This window comes from Gossypium hirsutum, chromosome D05, assembly GCF_007990345.1.
Source record: "Gossypium hirsutum isolate 1008001.06 chromosome D05, Gossypium_hirsutum_v2.1, whole genome shotgun sequence".
NCBI lineage: Eukaryota > Viridiplantae > Streptophyta > Magnoliopsida > Malvales > Malvaceae > Gossypium > Gossypium hirsutum.
The window spans coordinates 35,650,404-35,671,261 of record NC_053441.1 but is presented as its reverse complement, the minus strand read 5'-3'; the positions used below and the strand labels follow the sequence as shown (position 1 = coordinate 35,671,261).

General features: G+C 30.0%; 1 pseudogene; it reads left to right on the top strand.

Annotated features, from left to right (window-relative positions):
* The first annotated feature begins 464 nt into the window (after nt 1–464).
* On the top strand, nt 465–15,978 carry LOC107902366 (probable protein phosphatase 2C 28; annotated as a pseudogene).
* The last annotated feature ends 4,880 nt before the right edge of the window (nt 15,979–20,858 follow it).

Sequence of the window (20,858 nt, the reverse complement as noted above, 5' to 3'; positions counted from 1 at the left end):
CATACTTGGGTCAGAAGATGATGATAATACTGATGTTTGTAGAAGAAGAACTAGGTTTCCCACATACAATCCAAACTCAACAAGTCCACATTTCTGTACTGGGATATTGTTTAAAGACGGTGAGCAATTCAAATTCGCAATTCATAAGTACTTAATGTGTTGTAGAAGGGAACTTAAGATAATCGGGAATGAATCAAATAGGGTTAGAGTTAAATGCATTGCATAAAAAAAGTGTAAATGGGGAATATTTGCGAGTTACAGTAACATGACCAGATGCATGCAGGTGGAAAGTTTTCATGATGAGCACAACTATTGTGTTAGTTTTAGAAACAAAAGTTATTGTAGAACATTTTGAAGCTATTATTGGGGACCACCCAAAAATGAAGCTAAGGGAGAAATAAAGAAGGGTAGCTTTAGAAATGCATGTCAATGTTAATATGATAAGGTATAGAAGGGTCAAGAAAATGGTGAAGGATAACTTGGCAGGGAACTTCGTACAGGAATTTGCTATGTCGTGGGATTATGCTGATAAGTTGAGATTAAAGAATCCTAGAAGTACTATAAAGATGGTAGTGAATAGAGTCACACCTGAATCCCCACCATATTTCAAAAGGTTTTATGTCTGTTTTGAAGCATTGAAAAAATGTTGGAAAGAAGGGTGAAGACCTATACTAGGTTTGGATGGTTGCTTTTTAAAGGGTCCATTTAAGGGTAAGCTGCTGGCTACTGTTGGGATAAATGGAAACAATCAGATGTACCTAGTTGCTTGGGCTATTGTTGAGGGGAAATGCATTGATTCTTGGGTATGGTTTCTTAGTTTATTGACATCAAACTTAGGAATGGAAGATGATTGGGGGTATATCATCATCAATGACCAACAAAAGGTATATTATCATCATTATCAGTGACTAATAGTATTAATTATTACTGATGATTTACTTATGTTTTGTAAATTAATTTGCAGGGTCTCGAGATATCCATTAATGACATTCTGCCTAGATTAGAATATAGAAATTGTACTAGGCGTGTCTTATCAAACTGGTCTGGTAGGAAGAAAGAAAAGACATTCAAATTTACTTTTTGGAAAGTTGTGAAGTCTACAACAGAGGAGTATAACAAAAAAGAAGAAGACTTGTATAAGCTTGATGAAGGTGTTGCAAAGGAGTTTTTCTCTAAGAATTCGAAAGCTTGGACCAAGGCCTTCCAAAGGTTACACTCGGTGTTAGATAATGTAGACAACAACCTTTGTGAAGTATTTAACTCCAGCATAGTGGAGTCTAGATTTAAGAGCATAATAACTATGTTGGAGGAAATTAGAGTTAATATAATGACCAGAGTATTGGCTAAGAGGAAGCAATGCAATTTATGGAAATATAATTATGGTCCACTAATAAAGAAGAAATTTAATGACAGCAAGAAGGAAGGTGTTGATTGGAAGATGACCTGGAATGGGGAAAATGGGTGTGAAGTTAAGAAAGGTAGAAAACAATACGTAGTAAATGTAGAGCATAAAACCTGCAGTTGTCGAAGTTGGCAATTATCTGGGATCCCTTGTCCCCATACCTGTTGTGCTATATGGCATATTGAATAAGATCCTGGTGACTACTTACATAGGTACTACCACAATGACACATATTTGGAAGCATATGAATATGCTTTGCAACCCATAAATGGGTCATATGAATGGACTTAATCTGGTATTGAGCCCATGCTTCCACTAGTTAAGAAAATAATGTCTAGTAGGCTAAAGAAGAATAGAAGGAAGGCAAAAATGAACCTAAAAAAGTGAAGTTTGGACAACTCAGTAGGGCTGGTCTAATTATGAGATGCAGGAAATATGGTGGTGAGGGTCACAACAAAATATCATGCATTCAACCTAACAAAATAGGAACACAGGTATATCGTAAACACTTTTTCATTGTCAATTCCAAAATATTAAAATCTAATTTGGGTTCTGAATTTTTTGGTCTTAGTCTAGTACGAGTACGAGAATTAGAACCCAAAAACTAACAACATAACACCATGCATTCAACCTAATACAACTGGATCACAGGTATCGTATAAACTATTTTAATGTCAATTCAAAAATATTTTAATCTAATTTGGGTTTCTGATTTTTTTGGTCTTAGTTTGGTATGAGTACACGAACTAGAAGCCAAAAAAAGAACAACAGAACACCATGCATTCAACCTAACACAACTGGATCACAAGTATATTGTAAACACTTTTTTTAATCAATTCCAAATTATTTAAATCTAATTTGGGGTTCTGATTTTTGTTCTCAATCTGGTACGAGTATGAAAACTAGAAGCCAAAAAAGGATGGCATATCAATAACCTATTAGCATACAAGAATCCACTGCAATAAAGAAGATGAAGAAATGAATTGAGATGGTTAACATATTTTGTTTGTTTTTTGAAATGATTCGTTAAAATGGTTAGTTAACATCTTACTACTATAGGATCATTTTGTTAGCATAACATATTTTGTTTGTTTTTTTGAAATGATTTGTTGAAATGATTTGTTAACATCATACTGTTATAGGATTATTTTGTTAGTATAACATATTTTTTTTTGTTTTTTGAAATGATTTGTTGAAAGATGTATACCATTACTGCTATAATAGCTTTTTTAACATGAAATTGGTGAAGTCTCACATATGAAAGAGTGAACATGAAATTGGAAAATGTATTAGATTTTTGTTTTGTAGGGGAATATTTTTATACTAATGCTAGCCTTGCTTGCTAGTTTTAGTTAACCTGTTCAAATACGTGAAACTGAAATCCAATAAAAATCCAATAAAAATTAAATTATAGAGAGAAGTTTTAATCTAATGGTTTTAATCCAATAAAAATCAAAATAGAACTGCCCAAAACCATCTTAGAAGACTTTGTTTCTGGAAGTTTTAATCTAATGGTTTTCTTTATGTAACACTATCATTCATATTATGGATAGACTGTTCATCAGACAACTAATGATCCAACAATAATCCACAACATTAAAAAAAAGTTCCCTTAAGGCTACCAAAGCCTAAAAAACATTAAAAATGTTTGCAATCCCCGAACATTTAGTACATATAAATGAGTCAAATTATAACATTCCTAAATAATGTGACAAATAAGATAAGTAATACACTACAAATAAACATTTTCTTATAGCACTCTTTCTCTTTCTTGAGTGATTTACATTTTTGCTTCAAACTCTTAATCTTTGTGTTTAATTCAATGTTATCCATAGCATCATGATTCACCTCTTTTGTTTGGTTTTCCTCGTCCATATTTTGCACACTGCCACTCTTAGACATCTCAACATTACTGCTTTTATTGCCACTCTCAAACATTTCACCACTTCCACACTTCATTATTTGTTTCCTAAGTCTCATATTCTCTTTTGCAAGTTTTTTTTCGCTATCATGCAATTCACGTATTACTTTATGCGCTCTATTACACAGCTTATCATCACATCACTTAAAAAATCCGCATTCACCAACCTACATTTCACACAAAAATTGACTTTTTATTATATAAACTCTACAATTTCCCAATTTAGTCCAGCCGATACTATAATAAAAAAATAAAATTTACCCATATACAATTTTGTATATGTAGAAAAGCTCAATTACTCTTTTACACATATCATAATTCCATGAGAAATTCATCTGTCTTTCTACCTACAAAATTGTAAGATGACACAATTTCTACATTCCCAATTCAGATTTACTCAGCACTTCCAAAATACAAGAACAATCATTTTGTTAAAAATGAAAAACCTAACACAATTCATGGAGGCCAATGTTTGAGCTTACATCCTCAACACCTATCCCAAAATGACCAAATGCAGTTCAAATATCATACTTGTCAACTTCGTAATCTAGTAACGCCATTTAAGAAAAATGAAATATCCACAACTGAGTTCATACCCCAATTTCTTATGAACCCTAAAACAAATCGGCTAAATATGCTTACCCGAAGGCATTTCACTCATGGGAAAGAAATGTTTCATCAATATCCAATTGAAAAATTAAAAAAATCACACAATTTTTTATGAACCCTAAAACAAATCGACTAATATACAGTGACTGCCCCAATCTTAATTCTAATGCTATGATGAATTGTAGCACCAATTTAGTCCAACTGACACAATAATCAAAAGAATAAAAAATCCTCAATTTCTTCTGAGCCCTAAAACAAATTAGCTAAATATATGCTTACCCGTAAATCTGCGCAGCCATAATACCTTCTGCTTGGGTTTAAATCGCTCCACGATGTCTCTCTCGAAGCTAACTTGTTACAAAAACATCTTTTTTTCTCTTCATCATAAACGAACTCCCCTCATGATGATGAAACCAGCTTCGAATAAGACGACTTCTCTATTGATGGCTTAAAATCACTTTTTTCAAACAATATTTTCGATTCTTTTACAAACCCACTAAATTTCAAGCTTCAAATTCTAAAGAATTTCAGTGAAGAGGGAGAGGGAGAGAATTTGATATTTAGGGTTCTTCATTTAAGAGCTGCTAATTTCTTTTAATTCAACCTATGTGTGTTAGTTAGAGGTTTTAAATGGTTTTTTTTTAATTTTAACTATTTTTTAAGCTTAAATTCATTCGCTGATGTGACAATATTTTGTCTTATATGCCACATCAGCATCTACATACGTGTGGCGCCTAGGTGGAAAAAAATTTCCATATCGCCATTAGTCCCTTAATGGCTACATTAACAAGACCATTAAAAATGACCAATTTTACCAAAAAAAAATGTTAAGAATGAAATTTCTCCAAAAAAAAAAACCTTAAAGGCCAAAGTGACCCAACACCCAAACATTAGGGGCTAATTTTGTCATTATACCTATATAAAATATTTATATAAGGTATAAAATAATTGTTTAATAGGTAAATTCATACCCATTTTCAATTTAGTCTCTCCCTCAACCCCACTCCCTCTCTCATAACAATATTATAAATTTTCAGAAATTCAAATCCAAGTAAGCATATTTCCCAATCTTTAAGAGATTTATTCTTTCTCTATCAGGATTTGAAGCTCAACTTTCTACAACCAAAAAGCAACCTTGATGTCTGCAATTTTTTTCCTCCTCAATTTTGTTCAATGAAATGAATTGAAGCAAAAAGATGAAGAGTGAAACTAAAACTTCTCCAAAAATAGTGAAAGAAAAGTGACTCAGCTTGTAAATTCATTATTTCTTGAAGGGTATGCTGCGAATAATTTTTTTAATGTATTCATGGTTTCACCAAATAGCCAATTCAACATTTCTTCTCCTGGCCATTTAGCAAGTTTTCGAAATAATCTCAGAATGATTTATTCAATGTTTTAAGTATTCGTTGAACCAAACATATATTCTACTGTTTAATCTTGATCTGCCTTGTAATAATATTGCTATTACATTAAACCAAACACATATTAGTTTTTAAGTCCCAGCTATGTTTAGGCACATAATTAAAAAAATCAACTAAGGGCTAGTTTAGCAATACTTCTACGAAACATTTTTGGGATAAAAAATACTTTTGAGATAAAAACATTCCTAAACAAGACACTTTCGAGAGAAAAGTGTTATTCAAACGCCAAAAATTGGCCAAATGCAGAAAGTAGAAAATTTAAGCTTTTGTTGTAACCAAAATCACTTTTGGGTGCCGAATTACTTTTTCACCCTCATTTAAACACACCAACAATATTTTTTTGTTACTACACACCAACCAAAATCACTTTTTCTCTGGTTCTTTCAACTTTTGCAGCAGCTCTTCGAACTACTTTCCCTACTTTCCCAACTTTCCTTTTCTCTGGTTTTTCAACTTTTACAACAGTTCTTTGAACTACTTTTCCTTCTTTTTATTTTCTTTGAATAGAAGTTTGATTTGTGAAGTAGCAGTGAAAGAGGACTTGCCCTTCTTCTTTAAAGATACATTTTTTTATCTTTGTTCTTTCAAGGTATGCTTTTCTATTTTCTTTTCCCTTTTCTACTTTCCCCGTGAGAGGTAAATGGCTTTGGTCTCCATCTAAAAATGAGTTTTGTTTGGTCTTCTATTTACTTTGTTGTTCTTAACTATTGACAAACTGTATAAGAGTTATTTTTGTGTTTCCTTCAATGTATGCTTTTTTATTTTATTTTTCCTTTTCTATTTTCTTTGTGAGAGGTAAATGGTTTTGGTCTCCATCTAAAAACGGGTTTTGTTTGGTCTCCTTCTATTCACTTTGTTGTTATTAACTCTTGACAAACTATATAAAATTTATTTTTGTGTTTATTGATAGTGTAATGTACAATAATTTATTGATGATTCCCTGTCAAATTCCTCGTCGAATGCTTGACTTTACTATTGATTTTGATCTATAAATGAACATCGGTGGTGAATTCACCTGAGTTATTTGAGAATTCCCTGTCAAATTTTTATGATTTGCTTGTTTGCTTCACTAGCTAAAGAAGCACATCCACCAAAAGCACGAGCCTAACTAAACTCTCACTTGTATGCTTTTAGATATATTTCCATACATATAATGTTTAATTTGTAAAATACTTATCTAAAATTTTTTGTGAAATTCATGGACAGATGTAAATAGTATTATTGTATGCAATGTAACACCCCCAACTCGTATCCCTCGCCGGAACTGGGTTACGGAGCATTACCAGAGGTTATAGATCAAACAGACAGAAATCTCAAACATTTTATATCATCAAAACAAGTCATCAAATCATCGTTTTAATCCAAATTTTAAACTCTCCAAAATAGATCTTATAACTTCATTTACAATCAAACTACAAAATAACTAATATTTAGACACTCTAGGTACATGCCGACACAAAGAAATAAACATCACCATTTTTGAGTTCGGGATCATTGTTAGATGCTGAATCAGCGATTAAACTTAAGTACTTAACCTGCGCACGGAAAACAAAACTGTACGCTGAGTAAAAACTCAGTGGCATTTCTATAATCCAAATATTAAAAAAAATAAAATAATAAAATATGTATAATAAAATTTTAAGCACAATTGAACATTTAAAATCACACAATACTCGATTTTCATCACTTGCTATATATAATACTTTTCCATAATTTATTCACGTATCATTTAAACAATGACACTATTCATTCCACAATCAATTTATGAGTATATAACTCATGTATTCCATGTATTTACAACATATTTCACATTCTATTTTTAGTTTACTATCTCATATTTTTATTCTTAGCCCAAAGTAGATTTTATAGAACACACCGGATATACGGAACAAATACAGAGGTGCATTGTTATGCACTAATGAACAGAGAGTATAGAAGTGCTATACAGAGAGCACATATGTGCTAAACAGAGAGCACTGATGTGCTAGCAATCAGAGAGCACAGATGTGCTAAACAGAGAGCACTGACGTGCTACATATCAGAGAGCGCGCTAGAGTTCCTTAATGGCATGCCACTAATATCCTGGTAGTTCTAAATTCTATCTACTTGGGCATTAAAATTGAATTTCATACATTAAAAAAATCCAATTATCATATTTGCACAATCTCACATTTACACACATATATATTCGTAATATATATATTCCAATTTAATTCAACCAATAAAATTTCATCACATACCAAAACAATCCATTTCAATTGTAAAACACAATAATTCTCACCTCAATCACTTACCATAACATTTAATCAAAATACAACAATTAATAATTAGATTTGGATTATAGAAATACAAACTAGGAATTCCGAGCTATTCCTCGTCGACTATATTTTTCTCCTTTTTAGTCGATAATTCCGGTACGATGCTAGCTACGGAATTAAAACAATTAAAAACCATCAATACAACACCATTCAATCTCACATTAAATTTTTCAATTTTTACTCAATATTTTCCTAAATTCCAATTTAGTCCCTGAACCGAGACTAACTTTTATTCTCAAAACTAATTTCATATTTTCATTTCATTCCCACTTTAAACTAATTTAACTCTCTAATTTCACCATAAATTCCTAATTCGAAATTCTCTCAATTTAGTCCATACTATTCAAAACTTATGTTTTATTTTACAAATCAACCCTTTACTAACTTCTAACTTGAAATTCAATCAATTTAACCCCTAATTCTTCCATTTATTCAACATAATCAATGTCTAGAAATATAATAACTTCCAAAATTTCAACATAAACCATGAAATATTTTATTCTAGAACTCCAAAAACTCAAAAATTACAAGAAAAAAAGATTAAATTGACTTATCGAATTAACTTTGAACCTTGAAACCCCAATTTTTCCTTTTTCTTTCTTTCTTTGTCCCCTGTTTCTTCTCTGTTTTCGTTTCAATTTCCATCCTGTTTCCTTTCTTTTATTATATAATATAATATAATATATAAAATATATAACTTAACTTTTAAGTAATATTATTATAATATTATAATATATTTTAAATTTAGTTTTTTAAAATAAAAATATCCGCCTCAACTTTAGAAAAAGGCATAATTCCTATTTGGTCCTTTTAACTTTTCTTTAATCTATAATTAAACTTTTATCTCTATTACAATTTAATCCTTTTTCAAAATTAACCTTAATTTAGACAAATTCACTTAATTAAAGCCTAATTAACTACACAACTAACTTCGTAAGTATTTATGATAAATATTTACGAGTCCAATTTACAGGAATGGAGTCTCGAGAATATTTTTTTTCAATTTTATCGTTTTTAATCAATTAACCATCGAAACGTTAAAAATTTCTGAACGAAACTTTAATACTACCCTAATGACACTCCGTAAATGTTTATAAAAATATTTATGGCTTAGTTTATAATATCGAGGTCTCGATACCTCGTTTTCGACCCAATTTACCTAATAATTTCTTTTAAATTTCAAAATTCACTAATTCAAAAATATTTCTAAAATCACGCTTAACTTATAATTATTAATTAATAAAATTTATAACTTTTTCATCGAATTTAATGATCTCAAATCACTGTTCTGACACTACTGAAAATTTGGTTGTTACATGCAGGGGATGATTGATATATACAAACTGCATTTAAAGATTATTTATTTATATTTTAAGAATTTTTTGTAATATTGATTTTCAATTTTTTTATATGTGATCATATATATTTATATAATAGTTGAAAAGTACTTCGGTCGTTGAATTAATAAAGTATAAGTTCTTTATTTGGTAATTAAAAAAAAACAACTCTTGAATTAATTGTTTATCATACTATGACATGTAGAAAAATATTATCTTATTGATTTTGGATATCCTCAAATGAAAGGTTATCTTCGACCATATAGAGGACAACAATATCATTTACCTAACTTTCGCAGAGGTAGACCTATATCTGGTAAGGAAGAGATATTCAATCATTCATATTCATCATTACGTAGTGTGATTGAACAAATTTTTGGTGTTTTGAAAAAAAAATGGATCATTTTAAGGGATATGTCAAGTTATAGATTTGAAAAGCAAACGATGATCGTTGTTGTTACAATGGTGATACACAAGTTTATCCGAAACATGTCGGTTGAAATGATGTAGATTTTATAGAATATGAAAATATTAACAAGGCATATGAGAATATTGTTGATCCAAAAGATGTGCATGATGGAGAAAGTGGTGATAATGATGATGGTGAATCAAACAATTCAAGTGGTTATGAAATGGATCTAACAAGAGATGTCATAGCTTGTAGTTTAATGAATTCACATTAAGTTGCAAATGCTAATGTAAAATTTTTAATATTTATATTGGGTATACAATTATTACCTCTTTTTGAAACTTAATTCAAATATATAGAATATTTGAATTTGTAAGGTTTATTTTTCTATGTTATGTTAATATCTAATATGGTTTATATATTCAAATTACATTTTGTAAAAAAATAATACAAGTTATTTTAAATATATTTAACTTTTTTAATTCATGTATTTAACTATTAATAATAAGTTATAATAAATTTTTATATTTTATTATAATCTAGTTTGATGTATTTCATATATAATAATATTAACGAATTTTAATATCATTTAAATACATATTTTCTTCTTTAACATTATCATGTCTAAAATAGACATTTTATTTTTTTAAAAGTATTTTTTTCACAGCAATGCTAAGGCTATGTTTAATAGTGCTTTTTAAAGCACTTTTGAAGCAAAAAGAATGCTAAACAAGCAACTTTTGAAGGAAATTGTTGGCTTTTCAAAAGTACTTTTTTCCAAATAGAGAAGTTAAATTTTCTAGATTTTCTCTCCCAAAAGCACTTTTAACAGCTGAATTACATTTTCACCCCTCCAACACATGGTATTTTCCCTTCTCTAGTTAATTGCTTAAAAAATATTTAAATTTTGTTCATATATTAAAATATTACCAACAAATTATATTAAATTATTTTTTATATTCTTATTTAAATATCATAATATTAACTAATTTGGACATTACTTAAATGCTTATTTATTACTTTATAACACCATGTCTAAAATGGACATTTTATTTCTCAAAAGTACTTTTTGACAACAATACTAAACACTTAACACCCTGTTTGGTTCAATTTAATGGCATAGCCATTACAACTCTATTCCGCGGGCACACCACAAATAGTTGTTTGGTTTAGTGGAATGCCCCATTACGGGCTTATGCATGGAAATGGTGTCATTTCTATTTTCTCTTCCCCACTGATTACTGATTTGGTGCTTGCCTTGCTTCCATTTCACCCTTTCTCACCTCAAAAAACGCTCTCACTTAGCCAGACAGCCACTCCTTTGCTTCTTTCAACTCCGGCCATACCACTCCTCCCTTTCATCGCAATGTCCTTCAAGTAAACATTTTCTCTCTTCGTTCCTTTCATTTTCCTCTCTATCATTTTTTGCCCTCTTTCTTTGCTTTTTGCTCTTTTTCTGCTTTCTTTTTCTTTCTCTCAATAGAGTTGTCATAGCCGAGATTTTCATTTTCTTTTTCTCTGTCAATTTTTTGGGTTTGTTTAGATTTGATTTTGAACCAAGGTTTTTTAGGATTTTCAATCCATTGATCTTTGATTTCTATTTAGGGGGTTAATTGGGTCTTATTTTAGCTTGGAGAAGGGAGTTCTTATTCAGGTTCTGGTAAGGGGAAAAGCCATGAGGGTATGATAAAGTTTGGTTTCAATCTAATAAAAGGGAAAGCTAATAATTCTATGGAGAATTATCATGTGGTTAAGTTCATGCAGATTCAACAGCACGAGTTAGGTTTTTTGCTATCTACGATGGTCATTTGGGAGATATTATATCGTCCTACCTACAGAAGCATGTGTTTTTCGATATACTGAAGGAGGTGGGATGTACCATATCGTTTTTAAATGGTTTGCTTTTATTATTTTTAAGAGATCATATGCTTACATTTTCTCACTTATTATAGGAAGAGTTTTGGGTTGACCCCTTTAGCGCCATCTCTAAAGCTTTTGAGAAAACAGATAAAACAATTTTTTCACAAAGCTCATACTTGGCTCATGGTGGATCCACTTCTCTAACTGCAATATTGATAAATGGAATAAAACTATGGGTGGCAAATGTATGAGATTCACGTGTTGTTCTTTTTAGAGGGGGTCAAGCAATACAAATGACGACATATCATGAACCCAACACTGAACGAGGCAACATTGAGAATAGATGTGGATTCGTCTCAAATATGTCAAGTCTTCTATTTTTCCAATTTTTAAAATTTAATTCTTTGAGCTCGTTCACATCTACTCATATGTTTTAATAACTCAACGAATGTTTTTAGTCATATATGCTGAGTGTTTTTAAGTGGTTTTGCTGTAACACCCCTAATCCGTAACCGTCGCCGGAATAGGTTAAGAGGCATTACCGGACCTATAACTCAAATCAGAACAAACATTTATCAATTAACAACTCAATTCAGTATTTTTCATTCATTGAATATCACTACATGCTTAAATTGAGCATATAAAGCTTTGAACATACATTCAGGACTAAATCGGTAACATATAAAAGTTTTAAGAAAATTCAAGAAAATTTTCGTACTAGGGTCACACGTCCGTATGCCTCACACGGCCACCAGACACGCCCGTGTCACAAGTCGTGTGGAAACAGGACATACATACTAACTTAGGTCACATGGCCAACCATACGCCCGTGTGCCAGCCCGTGTGCCACCCACGGCCAATAGACACGCCTATGTGTCTAGGCCGTGTAACTCACTGACTTAATTAGTTAAGCTACAGCGGACACACGGTCGAGTCATACGCCCATGTGCTCAACTGTGTGGGGTGAAATTTAGGCTTGTTTTAAGCCATTTTCCTCACCCAAAACACATGCATCTATAATCAACCCAATGGTACCAAAACCACATTCAAATAAGCAACCAATTAATCATTTTTCAATACACATATTACACCATTTTATATACATCCATTTAACCTCTCAAATCCATGCCATTCTTACATTAAAACTCATCTCAAATCAATACCATTTGTGTCATCAAATGCATACTAAACCAACAAGACTTATAAGCCAAAATATGCATATAATCTATTCAATAATTCAACCTCATAAACATCCATATACCAATTATCATTTAAGCAATTTCGATTCACATATCCATCACATATTCAAACCATTTGCATAATCAATTCCATCAATCAAAATGCCAAACATACTATATTTAGCACACATATACATAACCAAATATTTAGTCAAGTTAAGCCAAATCACATGGCTTAAACACATCAATACATATAAGCTTCAATAGCTAAAATAACTTATACATCTCATATAATCAACTAGCCTATACATGCCATATTACCAATTTCAAAGAGATCAAAATACCAAATCAACTCGTGGATAGTGTGATGAAATCTTCGATGACTTCGAACCCGAGCGAGCTTTCAAATCACTAAAAAAATACGAAAAATAAATAGAGTAAGCTAATAAGCTTAGTAAGCAGTATGATTATCGAAACTATAAATAATTTAACAACTTATTCACAACTTAAAGCAACATAAATACATATAATTCAGCTCCTTCCAATTTAATTCTTATTGCATTAACAACTAGGTACTTCAAATATGAATTCATCAACTTTCACTTACGTATCATATGAATTTATCAAATATCACTTACTTGTCGAGCATATCACGTATACCTGTACTGACTCATATCGTCATTTCTATTCTCGTACCATGATCTCTTCCATTGAACAATTGGAATTAACGTCAAATACTCGGTATTTTGCACACTAAGTGCCATATACGTAGTAAAACCATCTATATCTCATATTACGTATATATCACCAATTCATACATCAATATAACATGTAATATCATTTCCATACAATCCAACCAATTTTTCCAATTACCTAAGCATATAAAACCATTAATAAGTTAGTACCGTAATGTCCATATTTCATCGAATCATCACAAATGAGTTCACCATAAATCATAAATACTATGTAAATCACATAACATTTATATCAATTCATTTCCATTCGTATAACCTGTAATTCATTAGTAATAATAGAAATTTATCCTTATCAACAGTAACTTATACATATCAACAGTAATCCATCCATATAATTACATAGCTTATTCATATGATCAGTAACAGTAATTATATCCGTTGAACCTATTAGAACATCGAGGGATACATGGGTGATAAGCTATAAGTGTATTTATTAGAAATCCGTCAATTCATTATCATTTCTGTTCTTTCAAGCCATGATCAGTAAGCTCATTCCGAGCTGATGAACGGCAAGCTCTATCGAGCTGAAACGGTAAGCTCATAAGAGCTGATATATCGGTAAGCTCATACAAGCTGTGTTGAGTCCGCAAAAAATGCAAGAGCTCGACAATACGGTAACCCTAATGACATGTCACTTGTATCCTACGATTTTCTCTAAGTTTAAAAGGGGCTCGGTATTACTTAATAATTTCCTCAATCAAGCATTTGAATTTCGTATCATACATTTTACACAATTATAATTCTATTTCAAATCAAATACAAGTAAATTAACATAATTAAAGTTCGATCCTATTGATACAAACTTACCTGGCTAAATAGTAGAAATTCCAAGGTTTAGGGGCATTTTGGTAATTTCTATTTTCCTCGATTTCCTCCTGATCTTGATCTAAATAATCAAGTTTAGCTATTTCAATCCATATTCTAGTCAATTCAATCCAATTTCACATTTTAGTAAAATCACTATTTTACCCCTGATACTTTGACATTTTTACAATTTAGTCCCTAGCTCTAAAAATACAAAATTCATGAAACCTCAACCCAAGCTAGCCGAATTCTAATAGGGTCCCTAGCAGCCCAAAATTTTCATTTATTTCACATTTCTACCACAGCATTTTCATATTTCACAATTTAGTCCAAAATTGACATTTTTATCAAAAATTCCTTAGCAAAACTTGTTAATATAATAACAACCATTCATAATTTATCATAAAACATCAAAATAATCATATATTCAACAATGGAAACATTCAAATACTTTAACAGTTTTGAAATCGGAGATACGGGCTAGCTATATTAAGCTACAACGAGATTAGAAACAAAGAAATCATTAAAAACTAAGTCAAAACAGTACTTTAATGGACAAATGAAGTTTGACTGAATAAGAACACAACCATGGTTGATTTTTCCTTTCTTCAATTTGTTTTTTAGAAGATGATAACCCAAAATTATTATTTTATTTTAATTAATTAACCTTTATTATATAATACCAAAATTAACCTTTAATTAAACAACCAAAAATCATGTTAAAGGTGTCCATAAATGTCCATTATGAAAAATAATGGTCTAATTACCAAATTAGGACTCCCACAATTTAATTTAATAGCCATTTGATACTTTTAACTAATAGAACACAAGTTTTACGCTTTACGCGATTTAGTCATTTTTACCGAATTAACCATTCAAACGGTAAAATTTCTTTACGAAATTTTCACAAGATTATTCCATCATACTGTAAACCTTAATAAAATAATAAAATAAATATTTTAACTTCGGATTGTGGTCCCGAAATCACTGTTCTGATTTTACCCAAAAACGGGTTGTTACACTTGCAGCTTCTAATACTTAATGCTTGTATTTAGCTCTTAGCCTCTTTACAATCATAGGGAGAGATCATCTCTATCAACTTTTCTAACCTTGTAGTAAACCATAAATTGTTTTGTCTATCCTTTTTCACATATCAATCACTGGTGAAGTTCTTCTCTCTATTTTATGTTTCTTTTCCTTACTGTATAACAACTTAATGGTCTCTTAAGGCATGTCTTTGTGTTGGTTATGAAGTACAAATACATCAGGCATGTTAAAGCCACTACAAATTTGAAATGTCTTGTTCCATTACATTCATAATCTTGGTCTTGCCGACCAAAAAGGAAACTGCCATTTGCCATTATGTTGTATATGTTTTATTATTTTGATTCTTATTTGTTGGCCCTACATGGTGAAGATACTAAGAAAGAAATCGATGCTTGAAAACTTCAAGTTTCTACTATTAAGTGGTATTAAGGTCTTGGTTCTAATTTGGTTGATTTATATGCATCATATTCCTTGCGTAATGTACGACCCTACATTTATAATTTGCTAATATGATGAGATTGTTAAATTTACTATTTGTGCATACTATCAGGAGGTGTTCCTAGAGTCAATAGACAACTAGCAGTTTCGTGTGCTTTTGATGACAAGAGCCTTAAATCGCATCTACAATCAGATCCCGACATTCAATGGACCAACATCGATAGTAATAAAAATATTTTAATTCTTGTAAGTGATGGTCTTTGGAAGGTAAAACACTTTACCTTGATGTCTCCTTATTGAGCTGGAAATAATTTTATAGGACTTATTTCTCCTTTTGCATATGCTTAATCTAGGTGATGAGTAATCAAGAGGCCGTTGATATTGCAAAAAAGTTTAAATACCCACAGAAGGGTTTGAAACAACTAATTGCGGAAGGGGTTAAAAGAGACAGTAAAGATGACATCTTGTGTTGTTGTTAAATTTAAAGGATAGAACTATTTGGATGAGATTTGTAGTATATACCTGAAATAAGAGTTTGTTTACATATGGTCAACTTGTGAATCAAACCAACATAAAAATACATACCAAGCACTATGGGGATTAAGAGTTGCACTTCACAAAAAGAACAAAATATAGGATTATCACCCCATGTAAATTCGTGTTTATCGATTAGGTTTAGTTGTTTGATATTGTTTGATTTCTTTATAAAGGTGATTAGGAATTGAATGTATATTGTTATGTTGTGTATAGATGAAGTTGGCTTTGATCGTGACTAGAGGAATTTCCATACTTTGGTTCAATGTAGTTACCAATTGCATACAAATTATTTTGTGTGACAAAAGAACTTCAAATATATTACAAACATGGAAAACTATAGAAAGAAAATAAATTTTTTGCAATATAATTTGTCATGTAAATGAATAGATTTACAATACAGATAACTTAGAAAATACCCTCTAAAGTCAAGTTTAAGGAAATGATTTGAATGGTTAAAACAAGTAAAAATTCATTTAACTTGGTTTGGGATTTGATTAAGGCTTGGCTGAGTTTGGCACTTTGAGAATTGAAGTTTTAAGACTTGTAAGAATGGCTGCAGCCAAAATGTAGAAAAGATACAATCAAAATAACGAATTGGTTATTTTTCTTTACTTCTCATATTTGATCATTCAAGGCTTTTTTTTGTTTGTTTAAATTGATGGTGACTATTGTTGGCAGAAGGATCTAATCCTCCTCTTCTACAACAATGAATTGTGTGATGTCTCTTTAGTACTATCAAATTGAATGATATTTACATGTTTGAAAAGAAATTTTTTTTTTCTTTTTAAGAATTTGTTTCTAGGTACCTAGTTAACAAATTTGTCTTAAGAATCCGTTCAAGTAGAATGCCAGATATCTATTAGGTTGCTTTCTTGATATTCTTGCCTGATTTTGATCCCTTATGAAAATTACACCCAATTTGCAAATTTCAATGCTACATGGACCATTTTGTGAATAAATATGTGCTTGATTGTTGCTTGTCAAATTTAAAATATTTTGGCATGAAACCAAATTTGGTTTTCCTGTATGAACAGCTAAAATTGCCAATGTGAGGAAATATTTAAGTTGAGAATCTTCTCCGAGTGAGCAGAAGGAGATATTGATTGAGCTTTTAATAGTGACTTTCTATTTTATTAGGATATTAGCTTTCTCCTTATTTGGTCTATTAGGCCTCTGGTCAAGTCCTTGAATACTGAACTTGGCACCTTACATTAATTAAAGTTATTTCCTGATATTCTTGCCTGATTTTAATCCCTTATGATATAAAATTTCAATATTACATGAACCATTTTTTGAATAATTATGTTCTTGATTATTGCTTGTCAAATTTAAAATATTATGACATGAAACAAAATTTGGTGTTGTTGTATGAACAATTAAAACTGCCATGTTTATAAATATAGATATTTTAGCACATTAAATATATACATTGCAATTTAAAAATAATAAAGTAGATTATATATTATTTTTATAATATTATTTATTATAATTTTTATTAATTCATATTTTAATAATAATTATATTAAGAATGTTATTAAATTATATTTAATAATAATTATGTTAAAATATAATTAAATTAATTATATTTAATAATAATCTTATTAAAATTTAATAATAATAACAATAATCATCTACTTAAAAAAAATTCTACTAAGGGTACTTTGGTCATTTAAGTCTTTTTTCTTATACTATTACAACATTTATTCCATTCAACGAAATACAAGAATATTATTACAGCTCTATTCCATTCCATTCAACCAAACAATTGAATTACTAATTACAGCTCTATTCTATTATAGCTTTATTCCATTATAGCCCTATTCCATTCCCCCCAACTAGAGGTGATCATGGGCCGGGCCGGACCCAAGCAAAAATTAAGGTCCATTTGCTAGGCCCAGACCCGACCCAAAAAATAAGCCTAAAATTTTTCCAAGCCCAGCCCAAATAAATATGCTAAAACCTGAGCCCGACTTGGCCCGCCCATATTAAATTTTTATATTATATTATTTTTACATAATTTTTAAATATATATAATACATCAAAAGTACTAAAAATATTAAAATAAATATTTCCGAACAAATTGAAAATAAATTTTAAAAAATATGTATACTTAAATAATATTAAGATAGATGTAACTTAACAAGAAAATGTCTCTCAAGTAATAACAAAATTAACAATAAAACAAGTGTTATACAATATCCAAATAATAACAACAAAATAATTGCAATATAATAGTGAAATTGTAGCAAAATAGGGAGAAAATAACAAGAAAATATCATTAAAATAACAACAAATAGCAGATTTTTTTGGCATTTAGTGAATTTGGATTGGGCCGGGCTCGGGCTAAAAATGTCTTACCCGAGGCTCGGCCCATTTTTAAAACAGACATTATTTTTTTTTCAAGCCTATTAATCGGGCCTATATTTTTGCCCAAACTCTCTCACTTTTCAGGCAGGCTTTCGAGTCGGGCCGAGCGGCTCTACCCATGAGTAGGTTTACACCAACCAAATGTGGTGTAAATCTTAAATCAAACTTTTCAAAAGTATTATTCAAAACCACTTTTCAAAATCAATGTTAAACTAATTTTAAATATTTAAATATTAAACTAAACTTTTCAAAATCACTTTTTTACCATACTTTTTAAAAATATTTATAAAGAGCAATGCTAAATTAATCCTAAGAAGTTAAAACCAAAAATTTCTACCGCCTACTCTTTTCTCGTCTTTTCCTCTTTTAAGTTCATATTTATCTCATGATTCTCACCCCTTCCCTTTTCCGTTTTGTCATATACTGCTATTTGACAAATAAAAAATATGATTATGTTTTCCAGTTCTTTCTCATATTAAACACAAAATATGGAGCAAATTTCACTGTTTTTATCTCCAACTTTCTCCTTGGGTGCTTTTGTACTGTATCCGGAAAGAACTGACAGGTAATTTTAGAAGAGTAATATGTTTATCTGTAATTAGTGTAAAAATAACGGTAATAATAAAATTAAATATTATAACAATACGGCACCGCAAACCCACACTAAGATGATATCTAGCCAGCGGCAACAAGGAAACAATAATAGCAGTGGGCTGGTAGCAAAAATTGATTCCCCACTTTTTTATTGGTCCATCCAATTTTTAATTCAATCAAACTTTTTATGTTTTACTTATGCGGTACACTTGAGTGATGATACATTTGAGGCGGATAAAGCATATTGTAACTAGGAAATGGCAGATAGTAGCTATGTGGCTATAAGTAACCATGAGGAGGTTGAAAAAATGGAGGTTGCTCACCTTAAGTACTAGCAAATAAATCACTATACCCAGTATTACTAGAAGTTGATCTGCTAAGAGAAGAAGCCTTCAAAAGTATGCTTATTTTGTTTTCCTTTTGATGGATCTCTACGTTCATTTCCCTTTCTCCTAAGTTGCTTTGATGGATTTTATTTCTCTTACAATCATTTAGATAGTAGATCATCATCATCAAAGATATGACCAACGCTAATAGAATTAAGACTATCATTTATTTAATCAATACTTGTTCTTTTATGACATCTACTCTTAAATTTCATATTGTAATAGGAAAATATTAATTTCTCAATTCTTTGAAACTTTAACCTATTTCTATCCTTGGTATGGATGTAGCTCCTTCTTGCTAAGACTCAACAAAAACCTAGTAAAAACGAACAACAATTGATCATTTGAAATTTTAAAACAAAATCTTAGAACTCTCGTGACCCAAAATGATTGAAATTTCTCAAATTTGAAATCGGTTCCTTAAACCCTCATAAACCGATATTCTTAAAAAAAGAAATTTAAATATTTATATGAAAATTTGAATAAACCCATAACATTTTCCCAAGAATTTTCCATTTGAAACAGTCAATCTTTTATGTAAAACCCACAGCACACATATCCTAACCCCAAAAATATTTCTTATCCAACAAAATGCGTTTATGGGAATACACATTAACAAAGACCGAAAAGTATAAAAGACATGTTTGAGTGAGAAATTTGTAAAAAGAAAGTTATTTGCATGAATATTTACTTATTTGGATATATTAAAGAATTTTAAAATTTGTGAGTAATTTCAAATTTGATTTATATGGGTGGGTTTTCAAACTTCCCCATTATTTTATTTCATTTAATACGCATTCCACTATAAGACAAAAAAAAACTTAAAATTCAAAAACCCTTTTTATTTAATTATAATTTATACTGTTTATTTATTTTATTAAAACCATTTATAATTTTTTTTAAAAATATAATGATATACATATTGAATATTTTTTATATTATTTTTAAAAAATAATTATTCTTATTTTATAATTTTTAAAATATCAATAAGATAATTTTTTTCTAAACCAATTATTTAATTACAAATTCTAACATTTAAATTCTAAAATGTTAGCATTTAAAAATTTAAAATTTCTCATTCAAACCCAAAAAATTGAATGTGCTAACCCATCTTGGCTTTTACAATGTTAGAAATTTGTATTATCTACCTTTTTCTCTTGTAAATTACTGTTTACAAAACACAAGTCAAACAATTTTCCCAATCTATAAACATAAAGATAATGTTGAGGAAGCCCGACCCTGTGTTATTTTGCTCATGGAAAACGATAGATGTGGACCATGCATGCCTTTTGTTCATATTTTCTCACCCATTTCATCAACTCACTCTTCCTCTCTAATGATATATTTCTTAGTTTTTTTATTTAATTATTTCATATATATACTTAGAGTTTTTATTTAATTTTATAATTTTTTTCATTTTTACAATGTATATATATTTTCTAAATTTGTATATGTCTATTTTAATTTTAATAATA